Source organism: Triticum dicoccoides, chromosome 7B, assembly GCF_002162155.2.
Source record: "Triticum dicoccoides isolate Atlit2015 ecotype Zavitan chromosome 7B, WEW_v2.0, whole genome shotgun sequence".
NCBI lineage: Eukaryota > Viridiplantae > Streptophyta > Magnoliopsida > Poales > Poaceae > Triticum > Triticum dicoccoides.
Window position 1 is genome coordinate 124,419,803 of NC_041393.1, and position 17,650 is coordinate 124,437,452.

Genomic DNA, 17,650 nt, shown 5'->3' on the forward strand with positions numbered 1-17,650 from the left:
CCCCTGGCTCTCGTGTCGCCCCTTTCGTGCGACACGGGAGCGACCCAATCCTAGCCGCCACCACCATTTTCCCCCTCTCTCCCTCCCTCTCCGCCACCACCCGAGGAGACCGTCAGCTATTGCGCATCTACTGGTGAAGGTGGCGGCGAGGATTTGTTGCCTTGCGCTAGCGTGGGGGCTCTGGAAGCCAGGGGTGGCGGTGTTGAATGGAGATGGTGGCAAACGGAGCTTAGGAAGACAGTGTTTATGGACTTGGAGGTAGGGTAAACGGAGCACCGAGAAGCCCACAAGCTCAGGTGGCACCGTAGGGGGGGCCACCTGAGCTTGTGGCTTTATGGTGGCCCCCTTCTAGTAGATCTTTTCGCCAATATTTTTTATTAATTTCAAACTAATTCTTCGTAAATTTTCATCCAATTTTGAGAACTTTTATTTCTGCACAAAAACAACATTAAGGTAGTTCTTCTGAAAATAGCGTCAGTCTAGGTTAGTTTCATTCAAATCATGCAAATTAGAGTCCAAAATAAGAGGAAAAGTGTTTGAAAAATAGATACCTTGAAAACGTATCATCGTCTCACGGCCTAACAATAGTTTGTTTAGTTAAAAAGGCCGACCCAGTCAAAGGACTGCTTAAGGCCCACTTGACTTGGTCAAAAGTTGGCGGGCCGACCCTTTATAGGCATGTTAATATCATGTTTGCAAGTAGCCCAATTACGGTCACGATATGTTAGGACCTGTCTAAATTCGACCCATTAGGGGCATGTGGGCCATCCACTACGATTTCAGTCGTCGATACTTTGGGGCCATGTGTGTCTCATGACGTCTTTCGTCCCATGTGTGGTCTGTTGTATCTTTTGACCCTTCCTCGGCTCATCGTGCTTTTGGCCCATCTAGAACCCGTAAAATCTTTTGACACATTACGACCCATGGTTGTTTGCGTTGTTTTCGGCCCATGGTATCTTTCGACTCGTTAAGAGCATGTGTCTTATTGGGCCCATTTTTGGCCCTTAAGAACTTTCGATCCGCTAGCGACCTGTGGCCACTGAGACATTTTTAGCTCGTGGTTTCATTCAACCCGTTAGAGGTCCATGAAACCTTTGGGTCGTTTCAAGCCCGCCGTAACATTCAGCCCATTAAAAGCATGTTTCTCCTGTGGTTTGTATTTAGCCTGTGTTGAGTTTCGTCCTGCTAATGGCTCATTTTTCCTACTGTTTCTATTAAGCACGTGATCACTTTCAACCTGTTAATGGCCCGTTATGTGTTTGGGCCATTAGCGTGTTGTTGTGCTTTTAGCCCGTTTGTGGCCCATGCTATGTTTTGGGCCTTTTCGAATGTACAAGGTTATTCAGCCCTTTAGTGGACCATAATGAGTTTTGGCTCATTTGCAGCCCGATATTATTAAGGCCAGTATGTGACCCATGGTTACCACGACCATATGTGGCCTATGGTTAATATGTCCCGCAAGTGGCCATGGTTATTACGACCGGTATGTGGCCCCTGGTTATTACGACCATTAATAGCCAACTGGACGTTCGGTCCTCAGCGGACCATGAATCATTAAATAAAAAAAAAGCAAATGGTTGCTAAGAAATCAAACAAATAACAAACTTCATGACTATACTAGTAAGGATTTTTATGTTATAGAACTGGACTTGTATATTTCAATGATGAGATTTCTCAAAATGCTCTAGGTCTTCATGAACAAGCAAGTTGGATGTACACCATATTAGTTCATTTGGAGAGTTGCCATAGACTTATTATAGTTCTCGTGCATCCGGCGCATGACAATCCCTACTCCTTGTACTAACATCGATCATAAGGCATCTCCATTGCCTAATGACCAGCCTTGTCGGTGTCAAACTTTCTTCTTTTTTCACTTATTAAAAAAACCATCATTATTCTTTTTTCATATATAAGTGCCAAGATCAAAGCTTATGTCTTGAGCATCACGTGGGTACTAAGTACTTGAAAATGGGGGATTCATGTAATTGATTACTTGACCAAGGCTCTAGGTCATGTTATGATAAAGCCTTGAGCATTTGGGGCCATGTTTTTTGATACCATTGAGTGTTGATAGGTATGACATGAAGGCATTGAAGCATGAAAAGCAAGAGTAATTTTGTTTGCATATTTTGATGTTACTGGCTTGTTATTAACTATAGACAATTGCCATAAGTCACCTTTATCATAAGTTCACAACACTTTATGTCATTAGATCAAGACTATGCTAGGTAGCATGCAATTTCAAAAATTATCTTGGTTTTTTATCATCTACCTACTCGATGACGAGAAAAGATTAAGCTTGGGGATGTTGATACGTCTCAAACGTTATCTATAATTTTTTTATTGTTTCATGCTATTATAATACCACATTTAGATACTTTTGTAGAAATTTATATTATTTTTATATACTAACTTATGAATTCGGTGCCCAGAGCCAGTTGCAGTTTTCTGCAAGTTTTTGGTTTTATAGAAAATCAATATCTCCAGACCGCCCAATACCCTGGTGATTTTTAACGTTTTTTATGGAAGGTAAAGGTTTTATAAAGCACTGGAGGGTCACCAGGGCCTCCATATGGCCAGCCCATGCGACTAGGGGCATGTGGTGGACCCATTTGGTGCCCCTTGCACCGCTTAACTCGTTCTTTCGCTTATAAATTCCCATTGTTCCAGAAATCCTCAGAACCAATTTTTCATGATTTTTGCCGCCGCAAGTTCCTGTTCCGAGGAGATCCAATCTGAAGGCCTGTTCTGGCACCCCGTCGGAGGGGAATCCATCACTAGAGCCATGTTCGTCAACTTTGCTGCCACCTTGTCTATGTGTGAGTAGTTTCCTTAGGACCTCGGGTCCATAGTAGTAGCTAGATGGGGTCCATAGTAGTAGCTAGATGGCATCCTCTCCCTCTTATGCCTCAATACAAAGTTTTTGTGAGCTGACTCACATGATCAGGATCCATCTGATGTAATCGGTGTTGTGTTTGTTGGAATATGGTGAATTTTCACTTTATTACCAGATTTTTCATTGAATTTTATCGAATCTATTATGGTTTATTTACTGCATAATTGAGTAGTCATATATGGTCTCCAATCTATTTGTCTTCTTAGGCCAAGTTTGATGAGTACATCTTCAGAGGGAATTGTGTATGGTAGTGGGTTCAATCTTGTGATGATCTATATCCCAGTGACAGAAAGGGACATGACTCGTATTGTATTGTGGATAAAATGATGGTTTCTTTCTCGTAGTTGAATTATAGTTTTACTATGTACATTATGTCACCATGCTTATTGTAATGCTATGTTTGTTATGAACTTAATACCTCGAGATGCATGCTGGATAGCGGTCTTTGGGTGGAGTATTAGTTGTAGATGCAGTTGGATTCACGGTCTAGATATCATAGACGTACTTCCCATACAAGATTGTGCCATGAATGATCATAGTCATAAATACAAATATTGCAATTTAATCATTGGCCAACTTTAATTCGTTCACCACAACACATCTATCTTTCTCGAAGAGATGCCCCTAGTGATGCTATGGCCTCAAGTCTATTTTCCATCACCGCAATTACGATATTTCTTTGCTTTCTCGTTGTACCATTTTTATTATTTTATCTATCTATCAGTTTCTAGCATACCATACATTTACCCTTGTAACTAGCACAACAAGAAGCTTGACAACCTTCTTCAATCATGTGGGCCAAGTTTGTTTTGTTTTTAGTGTGCAGGTACTTAAGATTAGTTGTTGCAAAAGAATCTTCTACTGGTCTGATAAATCTTGATTCTCAATCGAGGGAAATACTTATTGTTAAGTTACATCACCTTACACCTCGGGGGTTACTCAACCACTTTTACGAAAGAGCAAACAATGGTGGAGAAAATAGGTGGGGGAGGGTAGGGCGGACCCACGGACAAAGGGACGAAAAAACTAGTGGGAGGAATGGCAGACGAAGGGGCGGGACTGAAGGAAATATGCCCTAGAGGCAATAATAAAGTTGTGATTTTACATTTACTTATTTCATGATAAATGTTTATTATTCATGCTAGAATTGTATTAACCGAAAACTTGATACATGTGTGGATACATAGACAAAATACTGTGTCCCTAGTAAGCCTCTACTAGACTAGCTCGTTGATCAAAGATGGTTAAGTTTCCTAACCATGGACATGTGATGTCATTTGATAAATGGGATCACATCATTAGGAGAATGATGTGATGGACAAGACCCATTTGTTAGATTAGCATTATGATCGTTCAGTTTTATTGCTATTGCTTTCTTTATGTCAAATACATATTCCTTCAACTATAAGATTATGAAACTCCCGGATACCGGAGGAATGCCTTGTGTTCTATCAAACGTCACAACATAACTGGGTGATTATAAAGATGCTCTACAGGTATCTCCGAAGGTGTTTGTTGGGTTGGCATAGATCGAGATTAGGATTTGTCACTCCGAGTATCGGAGAGGTGTCTCTGGGCCCTCCCGATAATGCAAGCAAAGTGACTAATGAGTTAGTTGCAGGACGATGCATTACAGAACAAGTAAAGAGACTTGCCGGTAATGAGATTGAACTAGGTATGAAGATACCGACGATCGAATCTCGGGCAAGTAACATACCGATGGACAAAGGGAATAACGTATGTTGTCATAATGGTTCGACAGATAAAGATCTTCGTAGAATATGTAGGATCCAATATGAGCATCCAGGTTCCGCTATTGGTTATTGACCGGAGAGGTATCTCGGTCATGTATACATAGTTCTCGAACCCGTAGGGTCCGCATGCTTAACGTTCGATGACACTATTGTATTATATGAGTTATGTGATTTGGTGACTGAATGGTGTTCGGAGTCCCGGATGAGACTATGGACATGAAGAGGAGTCTCGAAATGGTCGAGAGGTAAAGATTAATATATAGGACGACAGTATTTGGACACCAGAAGTGTTCCGGAAGGTACCGGTGTTGGGGAACGTAGCAGAAATCAAAAAAATTCTACGCATCACCAAGATCAATCTATGGAGTAATCTAGCAACGAGGGGAAGGAGAGTGCATCTACATACCCTTGTAGATCGCTAAGCGGAAGCGTTCAAGTGAACGGGGTTGATGGAGTCGTACCCGTCGTGATCCAAATCACCGATGATCCTAGTGCCGAACGGACGACACCTCCGCGTTCAACACACATGCAGCCCGGTGACGTCTCCCATGCCTTGATCCAGCAAGGAGAGAGGGAGAGGTTGGGGAAGACTCCGTCCAGCAGCAGCACGACGACATGGTGGTGGTGGAGGAGCGTGGCACTCCAGCAGGGCTTCGCCAAGCACTGCGAGAGACGAGGAAGAGAGGTAGGGCTGCGCCAGGGAGAGGTGAAAACTCATGTGTTGGCAGCCCCAAAGACCTCAACTATATATAGGGGAGAGGGAGGGGGCTGCGCCCCCTCTAGGGTTCCCACCCCAAGGGGTGCGGCAGCCCCTAGATCCCATCTAGGGTGCGGCCAAGGGGGGAGAGGGGAAAACTTGCCCCCCAAGTAAGGTGGAGGCGCCCCCTCCCCAAACCCTAGGCGCCTTGGGCCCTGGTGGGGGGCACACCAGCCCACCTAGGGCTGGTCCCCTCCCACACTTGGCCCATGCTGCCCTCTGGGGCCGGTGGCCCCACTTGGTGGACCCCCGGGACCCTCCCGGTGGTCCCGGTACGTTACCGATAGCACCCGAAACTTTTCCGGTGACCAAAACAGGACTTCCCATATATAAATCTTTACCTCTGAACCATTACGGAACTCCTTGTGACGTCCGGGATCTCATCCGGGACTCCGAACAACATTCGGGAACCACATACATCTATTCCCTATAACCCTAGCGTCATCGAACCTTAAGTGTGTAGACCCTACGGGTTCGGGAGACACGTAGACATGACTGAGACAACTCTCCGACCAATAACCAATAGCGGGATCTGGATAACCATGTTGGCTCCCACATGTTCCACGATGATCTCATCAGATGAACCACAATGTCGAGGATTCAATCAATCCCATATTCAATTCCCTTTGTCTAGCGGTATAGTACTTGCCCGAGATTCGATCGTCGGTATCCCGATACCTTGTTCAATCTCGTTACCGGCAAGTCTCTTTACTCGTTCCGTAACACATCATCCCGTGATCAACCCCTTGGTCACATTGTGCACATTATGATGATGTCCTACCGAGTGGGCCCAGAGATACCTCTCCGTTACACGGAGTGACAAATCCCAGTCTAGATTCGTGCCAACCCAACAAACACTTTCGGAGATACCCGTAGTGCACCTTTATAGCCACCCAGTTACGTTGTGACGTTTGGTACACCCAAAGCATTCCTACGGTATCTGGGAGTTACACAATCTCATGGTCTAAGGAAATGATACTTGACATTAGAAAAGCTTTAGCATACGAACTACACGATCTTTGTGCTAGGCTTAGGATTGGGTCTTGTCCATCACATCATTCTCCTAATGATGTGATCCCGTTATCAACGACATCCAATGTCCATGGTCAGAAAACCATAACCATCTATTGATCAACGAGCTAGTCAACTAGAGGCTTACTAGGGACATGGTGTTGTCTATGTACCCACACATGTATCTGAGTTTCCTATCAATATAATTATAGCATGGATAATAAATGATTTATCATGAACAAGGAAATATAATAATAATAACTAATTTATTATTGCCTCTAGGGCATATTTCCAACAACCAGGTACGTATGGGAGTACTGGAGGGGTTACCGAACCCCCGAGGAGAAGATATGGGCCATAAGAGGGGAGCACAGCAGCCCACAAGGGGTGGTGCCCCCCCTTTAGGTAGGAGGCCGAACCGGAGAAGGAACAAAGGGGGGTCGTGTCGGGGAACGTAGCATGCAATTTCGAAAAAAATCCTACGATCATGCAAGATCTATCTAGGAGATGCATAGCAATGAGAGGGGAGAGTGTGTCCACGTACCCTCGTAGACCGAAAGCGGAAGCATTAGTTAACGCGGTTGATGTAGTCGAACGTCTTCACGATCCAACCGATCCAAGAACCGAACGTACGACACCTCCGTGTTCAGCAGATGTTCAGCTTGATGACGTCCCTCGAACTCTTGATCCAGTAGAGGATCGAGGGAGAGTTCAGTCAGCACGACAGTGTGGCGACGGTGTTGATGATGTGATCTGTGCAGGGCTTTGCCTAAGCACTACGATGCTATGCCCGAGGTGGTAAACTGTGGAGGGGGGCACCGCACACGACAAAGAGAATAACTGATGTGCTTTGGGGTGCCCTCCTGCCCCCGTATATAAAGGAGGAGGGGAGGAGGCGGCCGACCTAGGGGGGCGTGCCAAGTGTGGGGAGTCCTACCAGGACTCCCTAGTCCTAGTAGGATTCCCCTTTCCTTTCCAGAATAGGAGAAGAGGGAAAGAGGTGGAGGAGAAGCAGGAAAGGGGGGCCGCGCCCCCACCCCTAGTCCAATTTGGTTTGGGCTGGGGGGGGGGGCGCCTCCACCTGGCCTCTGCCTCCTTTCTTCCACTAAGGCCCATGAAGGCCCAATAATCCCCTGAGGGATTCCGGTAACCTCCTGCTCCGAAAAATGTTCGAACCTTTCCGAAACTATTCCGGTGTCCGAACATAACCTTCCAATATATCAATCTTTATGTCTCGACCATTTCGAGACTCCTCATCATGCTTGTGATCTCATCCGGGACTCCGAACGAACTTCGGTCATCAAAAACACATAACTCTTAATACAAATCATCATCGAACGTTAAGCGTGCGGACCCTACGGGTTCGAGAACTATGTAGACATGATCGAGACACATCTCCGATCAATAACCAATAGAGGAACCTGGATGCTAATATTGGCTCCTACATATTCTACGAAGATCTTTATCGGTCAAATGACACAGCAACATACGTTGTTCCCTTTGTCATCGGTATGTTACTTGCCCGAGATTTGATCCTCAGTATCATCATACCTAGTTCAATCTCGTTACCGGCAAGTATCTTTACTCATTCCATAATGCTTCATCTTGTAACCAACTTATTAGTCACATTGCTTGCAAGGCTTATAGTGATGAGCATTACCGAGAGGGCCCAGAGATACCTCTCCGATACACGGAGTGACAAATCCTAATCTCGATCTATGCCAACCCAACGAACACCATCGGAGACACATGTAGAGTATCTTTATAATCACCCAGTTACATTGTGATGTTTGATAGCACACAAGGCGTTCTTGCGGTATTCAGGAGTTGCATAATCTCATAGTTAGAGGAACATGGATAAGTCATGAAGAAAGCAGTAGCAATAAAACTGTAACAATCATAATGCTAAGCTAACGGATGGGTATTGTCCATCACATCATTCTATAATGATGTGATCCCATTCATCAAATGACAAGACATGTCTATGGTTAGGAAACATAACCATCTTTGATTAACGAGCTAGGCAAGTAGAGGCATACTAGGGACACTATGTTTTGTCTATGTATTCACATATGTTCTAAGTTTCCGGTTAATAGAATTCTAGCATGAATACTAAACATTTATCATGATATATGGAAATATAAATGACAACTTTATTATTGTCTCTAGGGAATATTTCCTTTCAGTCTCCCACTTGCACTAGAGTCAATAATCTAGATTTCAAACTAATGATTCTAACACCAATGGAGTCTTGGTGCTGATCATGTTTTGCTCGTGGAAGAGGCTTAGTCAACGGGTCTACAACATTTAGATCCGTATGTATCTTGCAAATCTCTATGTCTCCCTCCGCGACTTGATGGCGGATGGAATTGAAGCGTCTCTTGATGTGTTTGGTTCTCTTGTGAAATCTGGATTCCTTTGCCAAGGCAATTGCTCCAGTATTGTCACAAAAGATTTTCATTGGACCCGATGCACTAGGTATTACACCTAGATTGGATATGAACTCCTTCATCTAGACTCCTTCATTTGCTGCTTCCGAAGCAGCTATGTACTCCGCTTCACACATAGATCCCGCAACGACGCTCTGCTTGGAACTGCACCAACTGATAGCTCCACCATTCAATATAAATACGTATCCGGATTGTGACTTAGAGTCATCCGGATCAGTGTCAAAGCTTGCATCAACGTAACCATTCATGACAAGCTCTTTGTCACCTCCATAAACGAGAAACATATCCTTAGTCCTTTTCAGGTATTTCAGGATGTTCTTGACCGCTGTCCAGTGATCCACTCCTGGATTACTTTGGTACCTCCCTGCTATACTTATAGCAAGGCACACATCAGATCTGGTACACAGCATTACATACATGATAGAACCTATGGCTGAAGCATAGGGAATGGCTTTTATTTTCTCTCTATCTTCTAAAGTGGTCGAGCATTGAGTCTGACTCAACTTCACACCTTGTAACACAGGCAAGAACCCTTTCTTTGACTGATCCATTTTGAACTTCTTCAAAACTTTATCAAGGTATGTGCTTTGTGAAAGTCCAATTAAGCGTCTTGATCTATCTCTATAGATCTTGATGCCCAATATGTAAGCAGCTTCACCAAGGTCTTTCATTGAAAAATTGTTATTCAAGTATCCTTTTATGCTATCCAGAAATTCTATATTATTTCCAATCAACAATATGTCATCTACGTATAATATTAGAAATGCTATAGAGCTCCCACTCACTTTCTTGTAAATACAGGCTTCTCCGGAAGTTTGTATTAAACCATATGCTTTGATCACATTATCAAAGCGTATATTCCAACTCCGAGAGGCTTGCACCAGTCCATAAATGGATCGTTGGAGCTTGCACACTTTGTTAGCACCCTTTGGATCGAAAAAACCTTATGGTTGCATCATATACAACTCTTCTTTAAGAAATCCATTAAGGAATGCAGTTTTGACATCCATTTGCCAAATTTCATAATCATAAAATGCGACAATTGCTAACATGATTCAGACAGACTTAAGCATCGCTACGGGTGAGAAGGTCTCATCGTAGTCAACTCCTTGAACTTGTCGAAAACCTTTCGCAACAAGTCAAGCTTTGTAGAAAGTAACATTACCGTCAACATCAGTCTTCTTCTTGAAGATCCATTTATTTTCTATGGCTTGCTGATCATCGGAAAGTCCACCAAAGTCCACACTTTGTTCTCATACATGGATCCCATCTCAGATTTCATGGCCTCAAGCCATTTCACGGAATCTGGGTTCATCACGATGTCCTCATAGTTTGTAGGTTCATCTTGGTCTAGTAACATGACTTCTAGAACAGGATTACCATACCACTCTGGTGTGGACCGTACTCTGGATGACCTAGGAGGTTTGGTAGTAACTTGATCTAAAGTTTCATGATCATCAGCATTAGCTTCCTCACTAATTGGTGTAGGAATCACTGGAACTAATTTCTGTGATGAACCACTTTCCAATTTGGGATAAGGTACAATTACCTCGTCAAGTTCTACTTTCCTCCCACTCACTTCTTTCGAGAGAAACTCCTTCTCTCGAAAGGATCCATTCTTAGCAACGAATGTTTTGCCTTTGGATATGTGATAGAAGGTGTACCCAACAGTTTCATTTGGATATCCTATAAGATGCACTTCTCTGATTTGGGTTCGAGTTTATCAGGTTGAAGCTTTTTCACATAAGCATCGCAACCCCAAACTTTAAGAAACGACAACTTGGGTTTCTTGCCATACCACAGTTCATATGGTGTTGTCTCAATGGATTTTGATGGTGCCCTATTTAAAGTGAATGCAGCCATCTCTAAAGCATAACCCCAAAATGATAGCGGTAAATCAGTAAGAGACATCACAGATTGCACCATATCTAATAAAGTACGGTTACGACATTCGGACACACCATTATGCTGTGGTGTTCCATGTGGCGTGAGTTGCGAAACTATTCCACATTGTTCCAAATGAAGAACAAACTCGTAACTCAAATATTCTCCTCCACGATCTGATTGTAGAAACTTTATTTTCTTGTTACGATGATTTTCCACTTCACTCTGAAATTCTTTAAACTTTTCAAACGTTTCAGACTTATGTTTCATTAAGTAGATATACCCATATCTACTCAAATCATCTGTGAAGGTCAGAAAATAACGATACCCGCCACGAGCTCAACACTCATTGGACCGCATACATTGGTATGTATTATTTCCAATAAGTTAGTAGCTCGTTCCATTGTTCTGGAGAACGGACTTTTAGTCATCTTGCCCATGAGGCATGGTTCGCAAGCACCAAGTGATTCACAATAAAGTGATTCCAAAAGCCCATCAGCATGGAGTTTCTTCATGCGTTTTACACCAATATGACCTAAACGGCAGTGCCACAAATAAGTTGCACTATCATTATCAACTTTGCATCTTTTGGCTTCAATATTATGAACATGTGTATCACCACAATCGAGATTCAACATAAATAGACCACTCAACAAGGGTGCATGACCATAAAAGATATTACTCATATAAATAGAACAACCATTATTCTCTGATTTAAATGAATAATCATCTTGCATCAAACAAGATCCAGATATAATGTTGATGCTCAACGCTGGCACCAAATAACAATTATTCAGGTCTAAAACTAATCTCTAAGGTAAATGTAGAGGTAGCGTGCCGATGGCGATCACATCGACCTTGGAACCATTTCCAACGTGCATCATCACCTCATTCTTGGCCAATCTTCGTTTAATCCGTAGCCCCTGTTTCGAGTTGCAAATATGAGCAACAGAACCAGTATCAAATACCCAGGTGCTACTATGAGTATTAGTAAGGTACACATCAATAACATGTATATCATATATACCTTTCACTTTGCCATCCTTCTTATCCGCCAAATACTTGGGGCAGTTCTGCTTCCAGTGACTAGTCCCTTTGCCGTAGAAGCACTCAGTTTCAGGCTTAGGTCCAGACTTGGGCTTCTTCCTGGGAGTAGCAACTTGCTTGCTATTCTTCTTGAAGTTCCCCTTCTTCCCTTTGCCCTTTTTCTTGAAACTAGTGGTTTTGTTAACCATTAACACTTGATGCTCCTTCTTGATTTCTACCTCCGCAGCCTTTAGCACTGCGAGCAGCTCGGGATTCGTTTTCGTCATCCCTTGCATATTATAGTTCATCACGAAGCCTTTATAGCTAGGTGGCAGTGATTGAAGAACTCTATCAATGACACTATCATCAGGAAGATTAACTCCTAGTTGTCAAGTGGTTATGGTACCCAGACATTCTGAGTATGTGTTCACTGACAGAACTATTCTCCTCCATTTTGCAGCTATAGAACTTGTTGGAGACTTGTAAGTGCATCTAGTGCCACCCCTAGTTTGGTTTTGGAGTATTGACGACAAACGTGGTTGAGGGACTAATGTGTTTGTGAGAATTGCAGGATAACACAGGTAGTAGTCCCTCCTTGATTCGGTTTACCTACCGGAGATGACCCCTAAAAATGTATGAAGACATTGAAGATAATGGTGGTACGTGAAGACATTCACACTGAAGACTATGACAGAAGAAGACATTGAGTGAAGACTATGGAGCGCAAAGACTTAGTGGTTTCGTTGTTTCTTTTCTTCTTTGTTGAGTCATAGGAACCACCGCACTGTTAAGTGGGGTCCAAGTGAACAAAGTCAGAGTGACTGAAGTGATGCTCAACCAAAATCCTATGTCTCCGAGCGAATACAATGAGAGCAAATCTTATCCAGAGTTGGATAAGTCATCTTTACTTGTAGCCCAAGTCAAGCTGTCGCGTGTGTTTGAAATCTGACCGTTGTGACACGTGTCAGTTCCTTAGTGACCCAGGGTCATTTCGGACAAATCAGGTCGGGTTGCCCAGTGGCTATAAATAGCCCACCCCCTACACCATAAATTGGTGGCTGCTCAGAGTTAGATACGGCTTTTGTCGTTTGAGAGAGAATCCTTGCGAGGACAAAGCCCAAACCACCCAGAGCCCAGAGAGTGTTTGGCATCACTGAAGTCTTTCTGTCTGCGTGATCTGAAGACTTGTTACACTTGAGGACTATGAATCCTCCAGCCGGTTAGGCGTCGCGTTCTGAGCATCCAAGAGTAATTGTGGATTGCCGGTGAACAAAGTCTGTGAAGGTTTGGAAGTCTACCTTGAAGACTTACCAGAGTGATTGGGCGAGGACTGTGTGTCCTTAGCTCAAGGGGAATAAGGTGAAGACACGGTCTTCTGAGTTCAATCTCAGCCTCCCTAACCAGACGTACAGTTGTCGCAGCAACTGGAACTGGTCGAACAAATCCTTGTCTTCACAACACACTGGTTCTATCTCTTCCTCTCCTTACTTACAGTTTGTCTTTGTGAACTCATTGCCTGATTACTCTGCATGTTTGACTTCACTGTGTGACTACTTGTTCTGATTGGCTTCATACTATCTTCCACCTTGATCCTTACTACCTAGCTGCTAATAGTCTTCATGCTTTCACTTCATTGAATACTTGACTATGGTTTGTCTAGTGTAGTCAACCTTCCTTGCATATGAATAGTGTTGTTTCTCCTGTTTGTCTTCGAAACTCCCATGTATTGAAGACGTTCATAAAAATCGCCTATTCACCCCCCCTCTAGTCGATAACTAGCACTTTCAATTGGTATAAGAGCAAGGTACTCCCTTGTTCTGTGTGATTCAGTTTAACCACCTGGAGTTTTAGCTATGTCGACCGCAGGGATAATCAAGGTCTCCGCTGCGTGTCCCATCTTTGATGGCACTGAATATCCCTACTGGAAGAATAGGATGCGCATGCATCTTGAAGCCATTGATGTCGATCTGTGGTATGTCGTCAAGAATGGCGTTCCCAAGACTGGTGAAGGTGTCACCCCCACTGATGTGAAGAAGTTCATTCAACTGGACTCTACCGCCAAGAACATCATTTGTGGTCATCTGACCAAAGGGCAGTATGGCCGTGTGAGTGCTCTGGAAACGTCAAAGCTAGTCTCGGACTGGCTCTCCAAGGTCAATGAAGGCGTCTCAACACAGCGTGATCAACGAATCAGTACTCTTCGGAACCTGTTCAACCGCTTCAAAAGACACGACAACGAGAACGTCCAGCTCATGTTTGATCGCCTCACTGATATCACCAATGAGCTAAGTGCACTCGGTGCAACTGACATTACGAAGCATGAAATTGTGAAGACACTGCTGAGATCCCTCAACAGCTCATTTGACACCTTAGCCCTCATGATACAAGAATGCCCTGACTTCAAGACACTCAATCCGTCTGACATACTCGAGAGGCTCAACACACATGAGTACCAGCTATCTGAGAAACGAGATATCTATGGCCCCAACTACGGACGAACTTTGCCTTGAAGGCAAAGGCTGCGGCTTCCTCATCTAGAGAAGAATCTGACTGCAATTCTGATGATCTGAAGACATTGGAAAGGAGCTTGCTATGCTTGTGAAGAAGTTCCAGAGATTCACCAGGAAGAAAAACTTCAGAAAGTCTTCACGATCCAGCTCAAGGGACGATGAAGCTTCTACCCATGACAACAAGAAAAGAACCTGTCACAAGTGCAAGAAACCTGGCCACTACATCTCTGAATGTCCATAGTGGGACAATGAGAAGAAGAAAAAGAAGAACAGAGAATATGATTCTGATGACAAGAAGAAGAAGAAATCCTCAAAGTCTTCTTCCAAATCTTTCTCTAAGTCTTCATCACACAAGAAGAGCTCATCAGGCAAGGCACGTGCTTTTGTTGGCAAGGAAATGGATTCAGAGGAGGAGTCTGCTTCTGAGGAGGAAGTGGTGGAGTCTGAGGAGGAGTCTGACTCTGATATCGCAAGTCTGGCTCTAGCCACATCCTACGTCGCCAAGTCCATCTTCAACACTGTAGACAATGACTCCGTCACCAACACTAATGACGAGAACGACTCGGCTCCCACCTACTACTTCATGGCACGTGGTGCCAAGGTAAACTCTCGCGATGCTTACTTTCAAACATCAAGTGAAGATGACTCTGATGGTGAACACAAACCCAACTACAAAAAACTTGCTAAAATTGCAACTGAACAACAGAAAGCTATGGAACATATTCAAAAACTGTTAGACAAAAGCGATGACCTGTTGGACGCGGAAATGACTAAGACTCAGTCCTTAATTTAAGACATAAAAAATCTTCATGTTAAGTACCAGGAACTTGAAGGTCGTCATGAAACCCTCTCAACATCTCATGAAAAGCTTTCCTATGATTATCTTCAAAGGAAGCAGGAACTTGAGAAATTGAGATCGAATCATGAAGATCTTCAAAAAGAGAATGAGTCACTTCGCGCTCAATAGATCAGTCCTGCTCAGGAAGGATTTGAACCACCATGTTTAAAATGCATTGAGCGTGATAATGCTGTTTCTGTTGCTGGATGTTCTACTACTCTTGTTGCAATATCTTCAACTGCTGATGTGGTAGCTAACCCCTCTGTTGAGGATACCACTACTATTGCTGATGACAATGCCAGGTTGAAGACACTGATTGAGACAGGGATGTACAAAAGCCTCAAAGGGCATCAGACATTATGTGATGTCCTCAAAAAGCAGATTCTGAACCGAAACCCTAGAAAAGAGGGTATTGGGTTCGAGAGAAAAAATGAATGTTGATGGGTCGTACTGGAAGCCTGAGCAGTACCCCAAAACCACATGGGGTGCTGCAAAGGAACCTCCAGTAGATCCATCCACCTTATCTGGTTTCACTTGCGCTAACCCTATTATCATTGATGAATCCTTTGATGCAAACTATAAAGTGTTTAAGGATCAGAATGGTGAAGTGTTTGCCAGGTATATTGGTACTAACTGCAGGAATGGACCACCAATGAAGAAGATCTGGGTACCTAAACAGTGTATTGAGAATCTTCCTGTGAATGTCATCCTGACACCACCAAGGAAGAAGACAAACCCCAGACCTATGGCTTCATATGGCCCTAAGGCTTCATACAAATACATGACTCACCTGAGTCACCCTAACGCCAATGTTTTGCAGGGAAACCATACTCAGACTTATGAATATGAGCGTGTGTCTTCAAACCGCTATGTTCATAGAACTAAGAACTTTTTTGCTTATTCATATGAGTATCGTTCTTCTCCTGCAAGGCTATTTGCTAGGGCTCCAAAGCCAAAATTCTCAGATGCTGCACTTAGACTCATTGCTTCTAAGCCACCCCTGAAGATGTGGGTGGTTAAGAAGAATTAACTTTCTTTTACAGAGAAAGGTCCCTAGCCGGAAATCAAAGGCCTCCGATGCTATTGCTGGAGACCTAAAACACATTATGGGACGCAAGATAAAATTCCCAAATGGTCTTACTATGTATTTCCTATCTGAATCGCTTGCCAGTCATACTATCAGTCCTAACCTTGATCTAAGCTTTGATAATCCTCTTGTGCGTCAAATGTTATGCTTCACAATGCTCTTTGTGAAGCCTATCCTCCTAACTGCACTGTAGGGTACGACACATCGTGCTTCAGAATGGATTATGGATAGCGGATGCACTAACCACATGACTGGTGATCAAAGTCTTCTCATGGACTCAACCTTATGTCCATGTGACAAAAGTCACATCACATTCGCTGACACTGGTAAAAGCAAGGTATTGGGCCTAGGTAGAGTTGCAATCTCAAGGGATCAGCACATGGACAAAGTGATGCTTGTTGAATCCCTTGGTTTCAACTTAATGTCTGTCTCAATGCTTTGTGACTTAAACATGATTGTGCTATTTGGAAAATATCGTTCCCTTGTACTAATGGAATCTGACAAGTCTCTAGTCTTCAAAGGGTACATGAAAGGTGATCTGTATGTGGTAGATTTCTCAGCAGGTCCACAGATGGCCGTATGTCTTCTTGCAAAAGCTTCAGAATGCTGGCTCTGGCATCGAAGGCTAGGGCATGCTGGCATGGGGAACTTGCACACTCTCGTGAAGAAGAAGCATGTTGTGGGAATCGAAGGCATCAAGTTCAAGAAGGATCATTGTGTGGCGCCTGCGAAGCTGGAAAGATGACAAGATCCAAGCATCCCTCGAAGACTATCATGACCACGTCTCAACCCTTCGAGCTGCTGCACATGGACTTATTTGGCCCTACTCACTATTCTACTCTCAATGCTACTGCCTGCCTCTATGGCTTCGTCATTGTTGATGATTACTCTCGATACACTTGGGTGCATATAATCCTCTACAAGACTGAAGTGCAGGATGTCTTCAAACGCTTTGCCAACCGTGCCATGACGAACTACAGTGTCAAGATCAAGCACACCAGAAGCGACAACGGCACTGCGTTCAAGAACACCGGCCTCGACCTCTACCTGGATACCATGGGTATCACTCATGAGTTCTCTGATCCTTACACACCTCAGCAGAATGGCATCGCCGAGCGCAAGAACAGAACTTTATTGAGATGGCTCGAATGATGCTTGATGAGTACAAGACTCCACGAAAGTTCTGGCCTGAAGCCATTGACACTGCATGCCACGTCATCAACCGTGTTTATCTTCACAAGCTTCTGAAGAAAACCTCCTATGAGCTCCTAACTGGTAAGAAGCCAAACGTAAGTTACCTCAGAGTATTTGGTGCTAGGTGCTGGATCAAGGATCCTCATCACACTTCAAATTTTGCACCGAAAGCACCTGAAGGTTTTATGCTTGGTTACGGAAAGGATTCGCACTCCTACAGAGTCTTCAACCTCTTTCACTATA